Source organism: Elephas maximus, chromosome 27, assembly GCF_024166365.1.
Source record: "Elephas maximus indicus isolate mEleMax1 chromosome 27, mEleMax1 primary haplotype, whole genome shotgun sequence".
In the NCBI taxonomy this organism is placed as follows: Eukaryota; Metazoa; Chordata; class Mammalia; order Proboscidea; family Elephantidae; genus Elephas; species Elephas maximus.
The window spans coordinates 34,074,545-34,087,074 of NC_064845.1; the positions used below are offsets into that span (position 1 = coordinate 34,074,545).

Here is a 12,530-nt window from a genome sequence, read left to right on the forward strand (position 1 = left end):
GGTTCCAAGAAAGCGAAGACAGAAGCTGCAAAGTCTCTTGAACCCTAGGCTCAAAACTCACATAAGGTCACTTTTCTCCACAATTGACCAAAGCAAGTCTCATGGCCAGCCTAGATTCAGGGGTTGAGGAAATAAACCCCACCTCTTGCAGGGAGGAGCTACGAAATATTATGGCCATCTTTTCAATCAGCCACAAATGTTTTTTGAGCAGTACGGGAAGGTAGAAATTGAAAGAAAAAACATAGTGTGAGGGCCAGGAATCACCAAGGGCAGACAACTGGCTGAACACCAGAAGCAAAGTGCAGGGGGCATTCCCTACGGTCCATGGTCTATCCCTCCCTCTACCTTAGAAGTTCCATGTTGTCAGTGCCCCAGAGTTGATTTTACCAATTCAGGCTGACAAGTCAGTTCACAGGAGACTGTTGTGTGCTTGTTGAGGCAATTCTGACTCATAGTGACCCTATTGGACAGAGACAAACTGCCTTATAGGATTTTCTAGGCTGAAATCTTTTACAAAGCAGATCACCAGGTCTTTTCTACCACGGAGCTGCGGGTAGGTTCGAACTGCCGACCTTTCAGTTAGCAGCCGAGCACTTAAGCATTGCGCCACCAGGGCTTCTTCACAGGCGACTAAGGATTAGTCTAACTGATTGACTGATTAATGTTTAGTGAGAATCATGATCATCAAGCTTACCTGGTATCACATCACCCTCACCCGGGTATTTTCTCCGTCTTGGCAAACCCCAGGGAAGGCCATTGTTAGAAGGTTGCTGTGATCTGAAAGCAGAGCTAGGATGCTGGATAACGGAGCTGACTATTGACTTCAGACTCTGAAAGCCTGAGGCATCTACCTCCGCTATGGGAATATAGATCCATCAGGAAGACTAAACTTTCATGTTGATCTTTCAGGGTACCTGATCCCCTGGGAAGTGTTAGACGGGCATTCCAATGTTTCTCTCGATGGCTTCATATTTTCCTCACTCCTTTTGCCCCACAAACCTTCTTCTGATGTAAATGCTATCAGTCAGGTTAGAGATCCATCTGGTTGGTTTAGGACCCCCTATAAGGTGACTTTGAATAACTCTGCTTAAGCCTATTCTGTGTGGACTTTGTGGTTGAACTCTCAGGACATGCTTACTTCCATATTCTTGAGGAGCAGCTCAAGAGTTATGCCCTAATGTTTCCAATAAGAGCCAAGATATTTCAAGCCTCAATCCCCACAGGAAACTGTCAGTAATGCCAAAATGAGGACTCCTGGTTGTTGGGCCTTCATGTGGCAGCTCCTATGAACCCAGAACAGCCAAGAGCTACAGCTCCAGGCATGGGGGCTGTTATTGTCTGTACTTTGAGCAGCACTATCCCACTCCTAGGGAGATAAGTGGCCTTTGGCCATAAATAATTATAATATCTCTTTGAGCCATATGTCAGCTTTGTCATGGGAAATTACTAAAAGGATAAAAGGAAAGGGTTATCTGTAAATGAATAAATAAAAATGTAGAAAAGGAGTACTCTGTAGTCTTTTGAGTGTTGTCTGTAGAGGAAATGGAGTGAAGAAGATGGATGGAAGGAAGGGAGGGACAACCAGGATTTCTCAGCAGCTGCACTACTGACATCTGGATTTCGTGATGGGGTATTTAGCAGTATCCCTGACCTCTAGATGCTAGTGGCACTCTCCCTCCCCAGTTGTAACAACCATGAGAGTATCTAGATATTGCCAAACGTCCCCTGGAGGGTTAGATCAGTGGTTCTCAAACAGCACCCATCAAAGTCACTGGGAAGGCTTGTTAAAACACAGACTGCTGGGCCCCATCCCCACAGTTTCTGATTCAGTCAGTCTGGAGTGAGGCTGAGAATTTGCACTTCTACCAAGTTCCTCTGTGACACAAATAGTTAAGCGCTGGACTACTAACCCACAAGTTGGCAGTTCAGACCCACCTAGAGGTGCCTCAGAAGTAAGTCCGGTGAACTGCTTCCGAAAGATCACAGCCGTGAAAACCCTACAGAGTGCAGTTCTACTCTGCCCATGTGGGGCCGCCATGAGTTGAAATCAGTTCCATGGCAACTAACAACAAAAACAAGTTCCTAGGTATTGCTGATGCTGCTGAGAAGCCCTGGTGTTGACATTTGCTCCTTAAATGTCCTCACGTGACTTTCCACCACCCAGTCAACCCTCTCCCGCCATTCTCAGCCCCGCACCCGCTCACCACATGTCCTCGCTCTCCTCAGCGTGCCTGGGTGCCTTCCTTCCACCTTTCTCTGATTTTCCTGGAACATACTGTTTTCTTTCGGGTCTGTTAAACCTCCTTCCACTCCCAGGAAACCTTCCCTGACTTCTTCATGCCTGGGTGGGTTGCCTCATTACCCCCCAACTCTGCCCATGGGAATACTTCTCTGCCTGTTCTGAAATTGCCTGTTTACATATCTGACTCCCCAACAGATGATTTGCTCTTCCTGTTTTAGCCTTTCAGGGTGGGAGTTGTGTTTTCTTCACTACATACCCAGGTATCTAGCATGGTGCTTAGCACAGAGCCGACATCCAGTGACTATTTCCAGAATTAATGGATAGAGACATGAGGGAGGCATCAGGTCATGAGCTGTCTGAGCCTCACTGCCCTCACTGATGTATGTATGTGTGTGTGTGGGGGGGCGGTTTACTAGGCCACACAGTGTCACAGTAACCAGCTCACAATAAGTGTTGTTGTTAGGTGCCATCAAGTCAATTCCAACTCATAGCAAACCAATGTGACCGAGTAGAACTGTCCCATACGGATTCCTAGGCTGTAATTATGGGAGCAGATCGCCAGGTCTTTCTCCCGCAAAGCACCTGGTGGGTTAGAACCAAAAGGTGCCAACCTTTTGGTTATCAGCCAAATACTTAACTACTGCGCAACTAGGGCTCCTTTCACAATAACTAGATACAGCTTTTCTGAAAGGCAGGACAGACTTCCAGTGTTGTCCCTTATTCACATTGATTATTTTGTTACAAAATCCGCCATGAAATTCTCCCACGGCTTTCCCTAGCCAACTTTCTCCAAAACAAAATGGCACCATATTGGCAGGCAGCCGCTCTGTCCAGGTGGGTGTCATTCTTCCCTGATCGTAAAAAAAAAAAGAAAAACCAAAAGTGAATTTTTGGAAAACCCTCTCATCAGGTTAGATTGAAAATCTTAGCAAAGTTTTAATGATTAGGTCCTTGCCTCACTGAGGCTTGATATTAAAAAAAAAAAAAAAAAAAAATTTTTTTTTTTTTTTTAGTTCTCATTTATTCACAATCTACACTAACATTTTGTTTTGGTTTTGTCTATTTATTCTCTACTCCTCCCTTATGAGAAAATAAAAACACTATTCAAATAAGTATTTTTCAGAAGTTTATTTTTAACATATTATGGAAATGCCCAAGCATACACGAAAGTAGATGTATGCTATAAGAACCTCCACACCCATTACACAACTTCAACAATTACTAACGTGGCCACTTTTATCTCAGCTATGCCCCCACCATTCATTTTCCCTCCCTCTCTCTACCACTCAATTGTTTTGAAGGGAATTCCAGACCAATACATCCTCCATTAGGCACAACAGGCCCAATGCCTCAGGCCCATGATACTTTAAGGAGCCTAAGAAAAGGTTTTCATTTCTTTTAAAATCAGATTGACTAAAGTGTTTAAGGTTTTTTTTTTTTTTTTTTTCCATATCAGAAAATAAAGTTTTAGAGCCCATGAAAACCAATTATGATAGCAGGGGCCCATGAAGCCAAGAGTGCCTACAGCCAATGAAAGTCATAGTGGCCCTGTCCTAGACATGTTCTTTCATCCAAAAATACATCAATATGTATCTCTAAAGGATAAAGAATCTTTCTATAAACATAACCACAAAACCATTATCACGCCTAAGAAGATTAACTGTACTTTCTTAATACCATCAAGCATCCTGCCACTACAGGCAGTCCCCGGATTACAGACAAGTTGCATTCCCAAATCTGTCTTTAAATAGAATTTGTATGTGAATCAGAACAGTTAGGTACAGTTTGTATCTAAGGTTAATCAAATGTTTGTCTTAGTATATAGTATACCTTTCTACACATAAAAAACATTAAATACTTCCAGATACACTAAAACATCTTTAACATAATAATACAGTGATAATAATAATGTTTTGATGATGCAAGTCGAAAAGTAGCATCTGTTATTACAAACCATTGTATGTGCCTCAAATTTTTAATATAATAGGCTTTACGGGGGTTGATTCGTACCTACAGGTTGAACGTAAGTCAGACGTTCACAACCTGGGGACTGCTTGTATTCAAATTTGCCTTACTGTCTCATTTGTTAAACAATCTTTTTTTTTTTTTTTTCCAAATTAGGATCTAAACGATGTCCAAACATTGCATTTGACTGAGATGTCTCTGAAGTCTCTTTTAATGTGTTCGTTCTTTCTCCCTCTTTTTTTACTCTCCTTGCAATTTACTTACTGACAAAAGCAGGTTGCTTTGTTCTGTAGCACTTCTTAAATCATGTATTCCCTGTCACATGGTAATTGGGACTTGATCAGATTCAGGGTGTTTTCTGTAAAGAATACTTCATAGGTGATGTTGCTTTCTTATGGTGTTAGCAGTCATTGATAAGCACTGGCGCTTCTTCCGAGGTGCATCCGGGTGGGTACAAACCGCCAACTTTTCGGTTAGTAGTCAGGCACCTAGCTGACTGTATCACCCGTAGCTAGCCCTACCCCTTCTGCATTCCTTCTTCTTAAGGCTTTTTTTTTTTTTTTTTAATATATTGTACTTGTTTGTTCTTTCCAATAAACTGTATAAACAACTTGTCTGTACAAAAAAAAAGAAAAAACTTGATGGTATTTTTATTGAGATTGCATTAAATTTGTAAATTAGGGAAAAGGGTCTCCTTTTAATATTGAGTCTTCTTATCCAAGAACATGGCATGTGTTTCCATTTGTTCAAGCCTCCTTTTGAGTTTTGCAGGAGTGTTTAATGTTTGTCTCTTATAGTTTTGGAACATTTGTTTTTAAGTTTATGCTCATTTATTTTGGAAACCCTGGTGGCGTAGTGGTTAAGTGCTACAGCTGCTAACCAAAAGGTCAGCAGTTCAAATACGCCAGGAGTTCCTTGGAAACTCTATGGTAGTTCTTCTCTGTCCTGTAGGGTCACTATGAGTCGAAATCGACTCAACGGCACTGGGTTTGATTATTGGTTTTTGCTCGTTTATTTAGCCATTATAAATGGAGTCTTCCGTTATATCTTCTAACTGACTGTGTACATAAAGCCATTGAATTTTTTTTCTTAAATTGCTATTTTATTGAGTCCTCTTATTATTTGTAGTAATTTTTCTATTATTTTTTCCAACTATATAATCTTATCAGTTGAAATTATAGTTTTGCCCCTACCTGCTTACTTCTAATGGCTCCAATTACTTCTTTTCTTTAATTGCATTGGTTAGAACCCCAACACAGTGTTAACTAATAATGGAGATAGAGAGCATTCTTGTCTTATTCATCACATTAGTGCAAAATCTTGTAGTATTTCTCCATTAATTAGGACAGAGATTAATTTTTTAAAGTAACTCTCAGGGTGTCATAGATTGAGTACTTTCTCAACCACATTTGTAAGTAACTAGTTACCATCAAGTCCATTCCAATTCATGGTGACCCCATGTGTGTCTGAGAGTAGAAATGCTTTCTAAAGGGTTTTCAAAGTTGGTTTTCTAGAAGCAGATTCCCAGGACTTTCTTCTGAGGCATTTCTTGGTGGAGTCCAACCTCCAACCTTTCAGTTAGCAGCAGAACACGCTAACCATTTGCACCAGTCAGGGACTTTGTCTACTGAGCCTTAAATACCTGTAGTAGCAAAGAAAATTTTTGTGCTATGGTAACCCTAGTGACAACATGGCAAATAGCTCTGAGCAATTTAAAAGGCATTACATTGCTTTGTGAATAAATTTATGGTTATATTTAATATTACCTATTTTTTTTTATTTAATGAAATGATCCTCTATTTCTATGGCATATTAGAGCTTATATAGGCCTCACCAAAACCATGATTTCATTTACTTTTGTGTACACTGTGAGGTAGGTTTCGTTAGCTCCATTTTACAGATAAGGAAGCATGTTATCACGTGCCAAATTCACTGCCCTTCTCTTTGGGTTCTGCTGCCTCTGTTTTGTCGTATTATATTTCTTAGAAAATAAATCATCCTGATAAAGCATTATCACTTGACTCTGATTCAACTAGGATGTTTTATTTACCATTGTTCTAACATTTAGTAGAAACAAGACTTGTCTGTATGTAACATATTTCCAAAAATCTGAGTTACTATCAATTATTCAATGTACCACTAAGAAAAAAATGTTCTCAGTAAAACTGTAACATGTTTTCTTACCCATGCGTGGTTGTTAAGAAAACATGTGCATCTTAGAACCTATGAAATATAGTATTGATCATTGCCCTTGATTTGATCAACACACTATTAACACTCAGGGCATATTCTTTTGGAAGCAATGCCAGTGTAACAATAGAATCTTCCAGATGGGGTCTTAAAGAAGAAGAGGGTGAGAGGGCACCATCTACAAGCATCCATAAACACTACAATTATGCCTAGCACTGTGGCAAAATATAACGCTAGAACAATCCTGACAGACGCCTTATAAGCACCTTCAAGCCATTTAATCACACGTGTAACAGGGCCAATTCCCATTTCCCTTTCTAATGTTCAAACCACACTGTAGTTTGGAGACTTTCCCCTGTACAAGTCCATCAGGGACCCTCTGAGTATGACTGATAGAAGCTAGTTGCCTTAAAGAGGGAGCTAGGGCGATGGAGCCAGTTGTTTCTCTAGAACTTGTTTCCATACCTTATGCCGGAGAGACACCCAGATTATTACCTGAGGTCATGGTGGGGTGGACACAAGCAATACATAACCAGGGAGAAGGAAGTAGCAGGAGGAAGAGACAAGTCTCCAAAGTCAAAATAGAGTTGAGTAAGACCCAGGAGCCCATGAAAGGTTGAAAAAAACAAAAACCAAACCAGCTGCCACCGAGTCAACTCTGGGTCATGGCAACCCCACTGGTTTCTAAGTAAAGCTGTGCTCCATAGGGTTTTCAATGGCTAAGATCTTCCAGAAGTAGAACACCAGGCCTTTCTTCAGAGGTACCTCTGGGTCAACTCAAACCACAAACTCTTCGGATAACATCCAAGCACTTAACTGTTTGCACCACCCTAGGATTCCTAAAGGGGTGAAAGGAGGCACAAATACAAGACTAAAGCAACCAACAAATGACATTTTCACACCCGATTCATCTTTCTCACTCTCTGGGCCCTCCCTCTTCTGCAGCCATGCCTGCCCAGACTTATGTTCACAAGCTCCCTTCTGACACCTCCAAAGCTGGGTTCCTGGCCAGTCAGAAAAGTGCTCTATTGAATTGGAATTCTAGACCCGTGGGCCTGAAATCTTCAATTTTACCAACTTTCCTAGACAATGCTGGTGCAGGCCGTTAGCCAGCCACACATTGAGAAGCACTGTTCTCCTATTGGCTCTGCAAAGCTGGCTGACTCACTGCTACTTCCCTGGGGTAGCTCAGCGTTTTTTTCTGCCACCTTCATGCAAAGTTGGACTTTCTATCCTATTATATTTGTCACTAGGTTACTTCCAGCTATTCTTGTCCTCCTCTTCTTGGGTATGACCAGTCCATCTTGAACTGAGATTGTATTTCTACACAAATTCACTTTCTTTGCTTTGGATGCTCTGAGCCAGGATGACACACAACTGCCAAATGAATCTGACACCTCATGCATGTTCCTAGAAGTTGCCTTTTATTTTCCCCCTTAATTCCCAAACCTCCATGACTGCCAGACCCCCTAAGTGCCTCTTTTTTTTTTTTTTTTTTTCGCCTCTCACCCTCTAGACTCATTCTTCATGCTTCTTTTCTTTGTTTCACCTTGATCTTCTCTAACAAATTTGGCTCTTACTACTTGGATAGGAAGAAACCCTACTCCAGTTCCACCACCTGTTCCCCCTGCCCCCAGATCTGTCTTTGGCAGTGGCCTCAGTTCACTCTCCTGATTTCCTCAAACCCATAGAAATGGTTTCAGTCATTACATATCCCATTAGTTACATCCACATTTCTTGATTCTTGGGAACAAGGAGTTGGGAACTGAGGAGTCCATCATTCACTCTGTTCTGTATTGTTGGATATTTGCAATGAAGAACTTGCCATCTCAGACAATTGACAGCAATTTCATATCCCTCTTTACTCACCTTATAATTGAAAGAAAACAACAAAAACAAGACAACAACAACTTAGATTGTTCCTGGACCTGCTAAGATCTCTTGAGATCTGTTAATATTCAAGTGCTTTCTTTATGGCCTTCTGGACTTAGGGCTGCTGGTTTCGTGCCTGTCGATAGCTCACTCAGCTAAATGTCCTGCAGTTACCAGGAGATTGCAGACTCATCAAGGTGTCTTGATATTGGATCAGCCATGGCACAGGAATTCTTGGCTCCATTTAAGTAAATGTACCCCTGGGCCCAGCAAGCTGCTTCTACTCAGATCTATATAATCAATACTGCAGCATGGAAAATAATTATCAGCTTAAATAGTGTTAAACCATGCAGAAACAGAAGAGGCATCTGAATTGAGAGAAAAACTATATATTCTTTTAACTTTAATAATTCTTCCTTTTCATTAATATTATCTTTTTTTACAGGTGAGGAAGTCAAGACTTTGTTAAGCAAATTGCTTAAGACTACACAGATACACAGCATAGCCTTAGTTTAAACCCAAGTCTTTTGTGCTTCATAGCCCCAGCTCTTAACTATTACAAGACAGCTAATATTTACTGAACACTTACCATGTGCCAGACACTATGCTGAGCACTTTGTCTAAACTATCTCATTGAGCCCTATAATTACCCTAAATTAAACAACGTTGCGGTAGCAAATAGCCCCCATGCAAATGAATTTTATTTTTTGCTCACATAACTATCAAAGGTCAGAGTTTCCAATCAGTGGCTGCCTCTCCTCCATGCAGTGATTCAAGAACAATGGTTTAAGTGCTTCTATATTTTTTTACATAGCTTAGGGCCTCGTTATTTGCATCCAGCAGACAGAGGATAAAAATTGTAGAGAGGGCTCTCTCTAGAAGTTTTAGCTGGAAGCAGCACTCAGTGATGCTGCCTACATTCCAATGGCTAGAACTGAATCACATGATATGATGGTTAAGATTGCTTGTCAGCTTGGCTGGGCCGTGATTCTCAGTGTTTTGGCAGTTGTATAATGTTGTGATCACTTCCCTGTTGAAATTTGCTATGTGATCATCCCCATGATGGAATTTTCTGAGTGGTATTGGCAGGGGAGGGGTCTGTGGCAGCTCTCCAACCCCTCAGCCTTCATCTCTCCACCCTCTGCCACCTACTTCCTTCCTGCCTGCCTTGTCAAGGCTTTTGGCTTGTTCTGGATTCAGCAGCTGTCTCGTCGTCTGACCTCCAATTCTTGGGACTTGAGCTAGCAGCTTACATGTCAATCTTGGGATTCGTCAGTCTTCACAGCCTGCAAGCAAGAGTCCTGCACCCAGACCTGCTGATCTTGGGTTCGCCAGCCCCTGCCGCTACATGAATCAGGAGAAACCTCACCCTCTTGCCTGCAGATCTTAGAATTCATTGACCTTCATAGCTTGTGAGCAGGAGCTCTGCTCTTTGACCTGCCAGTCTTGGGTTCGCCACCTTCTACGGCTTCATGAATTGGGAGAGACCTCTATCCTGATTGACACACTTGGGACATTCCAGCCTCTATAGTCGAGTGAGCTATTTCCTTGATATAAATCTCTCTCTATATATATTTATACACTTTACTGGTTTTGCCTCTCTAGAGAACCCAGCGTAAGACACATGGCCACACCGAACTGCAAGGGAGCCTGGAAAATATGTTCTAGATGAGGGCCTAGAAAGAAAAAGAAACACGTTTTTGGTGGCCAGTTTGTTGACTATCCCACAGATGGATACTATTATTAGCCCTGTTTTCCAGATGAGAAAACTGTAAGAAAGATTAAATAACTTGCCTAAATTCACAGAGCTAGCCAGTGGTATAGCCAGGATCAGGTCTGTCTGACTCTGGAAACTAAACTCTACACCAGCCCTGTCCAACAGAACTTTCAACGAAGGTGAGAATGTTTTGCATCTGTGCTATTCAATCCAGTGGCCGCTATACACATATGGTCAGAGTAATTCCCCTTTCCCAATCTCTCTTCTCTTTTGCTTCAAGCCTCGTTTCTGTTTTCAGCCCCCCACTTGCATGCTGGTATCCCACCCTATTTTCTCCAATAAACACCATCCTTCCCACCCACCAAGGAGAAAATGCTGCCCTTTCATGAGCCAAGCTTCTGCTGCTAAAAGAGCCTTCCTCTGTCGTGTCTTTAATGATTCCAAAAAGAGAAGAATGGGGTCTCCCGCAAAGGAGGCCAGCAGTAGGTGCTTCAACCCCAAGTCACCTTCTTTTTAATATATAATGGATTATTTTTATTGTGGTAAATGTACATGTAACAAATCATATGCCATTCCAACATTTTTTACATGTGTAATTCAGTGACAATTGTTGTTTATCATGCTGTTCAACTATTACCGTCATCCATTGCCAAATTTTCCCATGACCCTTAACAGTGTACACTAAGCAGCGAGTCCCCCTTTTCCTATCCCTCCTGCCCACTCCCAAGTCAACCTTTCCACCAGTGAGAACCAGCTCTGAATTCCTCAATATCTGAGAGCACACCTTGCCAAAATAAGTGCTATGCTCCCCTCCCCCCAAGAAACTGCACAATCTGGTCTTTTTTTTTTTTTTAAGTAGGTACATTTTTCTCTATTTATATTATGGTTTAATGCAAAGTTAAAGTTGTAAAGCTATGGTCATCAAACTAATCTTGTAAGATAACCAACACTTAAAATCCTGCCACAAGGAAATAGAAACCATATTTCCTCCTATGTTCCTCAGATAATGCCCAGCCTTCCACAAGTGGGAAGAAAGCAAGGCATCTTGTTCTTTATCCTGTTTGTTGTTGTTGTTGTTGTTGTTGTGTGCCATAGAGTCAATTCCAGTTATAAACCAAAAACCAAACCCGTTGCCGTTGAGTCAATGCTAACTCATAGTGACCCTACAGGACAGAGTAGAACTGCCCCATAGGGTCTCCAAGGCTGCAATCTTTATGGAAGCAGACTACTACATCTTCGTCCCATGGTTTGGCTGGTAGGTTCAAACCACTGACCTTTAGGTTAGCAGCTGAGCACTTAACCACTGCGCCACTAGGGCTCCTTAATTCTAACTCATAGCAACCTTGTATGACAGAGTAGAACTGCCCCATAGAGTTTCTTAGGCTGTAATTTTTTTCTTCTAAATTTTATTTATTTTTACACCATCCGGTCTTGGTCTTATATAAAAAAAGAATCTTCCTCCTCTTAACACAACTTTCAGCCTCCCCTCTGTGAATCACTACCTAACATTATTGTACTGAGGCACATCTGACTCCTGCCTAAAGCTGGTACACCTTAAAAGCATCTCTACTACTTATGACAGACGGTCTTGCTCTCTCAGCAGTCTGGGATGAGGGCATGGCAGCTCTAACAGCCATTCAGTTTCCCATATTCCTCCCTCTGTGAAACCCTGTGAGGAGAGGGTGGGACGTCCTTCCTTTCACCAACCGAGTAAAGGACCTGGCCAAACTATTTTATTGGGAATAAATAAAGCGGGGTCATGCTCTGTCCCTGACGGGTGCAGAAAATGGTTTTTAAAAAAGCACCTTTGAAAAAGACTTTGAAATTCAGAACTAAGAACACCAAATAAATGCTAATCAGGCCATTGTGAGATCTCTAGTTTAAAGTGAAGAGGGGGCCCTCTTGTCATCAGGGGTAGGCTTTTCCCCACTGGAGAAAACTTCCATCTAAATAAATCACAAAATGCCATGACTGGAGGTATCTTCCTCCTTTTATTTAACCCATCTGTGCCCATTTCTGCAATGAAAATGAAGATAGCTAACCAGCTACTGAGAAGATGCATGGGGGAAACTGGGAAGCTGGATGAAGCTGCTGAATCGTGAAGGGAAAGGAGTATTCTGAGCAGAGTATGAAAATTCTCTGCTGCAGCCTTGCCGCATAGTTCAGACCAATAGGCTAGCTGCTCTGTCCAAATGATGCTGCGTGATGGTAACAGAGATATATGCTATTAGTTATTTTTATTTATTGTATTTATTTTTAATGTGGGTCCCTTCGTGCTCGTTGTCCGTCGCACCAGCTTATTAACACATGCTGGAAAAACTGTCTCGAGATTTTGATTTTGATTTTTTGGGACCTTTGTAAATGTTTTTAAACCTGGTCTTGTCAAAAGGAAGATTTTCACAAGCTGGGTTGGCCTCCCAAGAGGCTTTTGCTTTGACTCAGCTTCCACAGGGCATTCAGCTACTCTACCACACTTTAAACATTAAACAGGGATGTTGTTAAAGCATTGGAATCTAAAGCCGCCCTGGGCATTTCTTTCTGGAA

General features: G+C 41.7%; 1 protein-coding gene across 1 annotated transcript in view; it reads left to right on the plus strand.

Annotated features, from left to right (window-relative positions):
• Positions 1-12,530, plus strand: part of CPNE4 (copine 4) — a 621,882-nt gene that overhangs the window by 447,967 nt on the left and 161,385 nt on the right. The gene's annotated exons all lie outside the window — the stretch shown is intronic.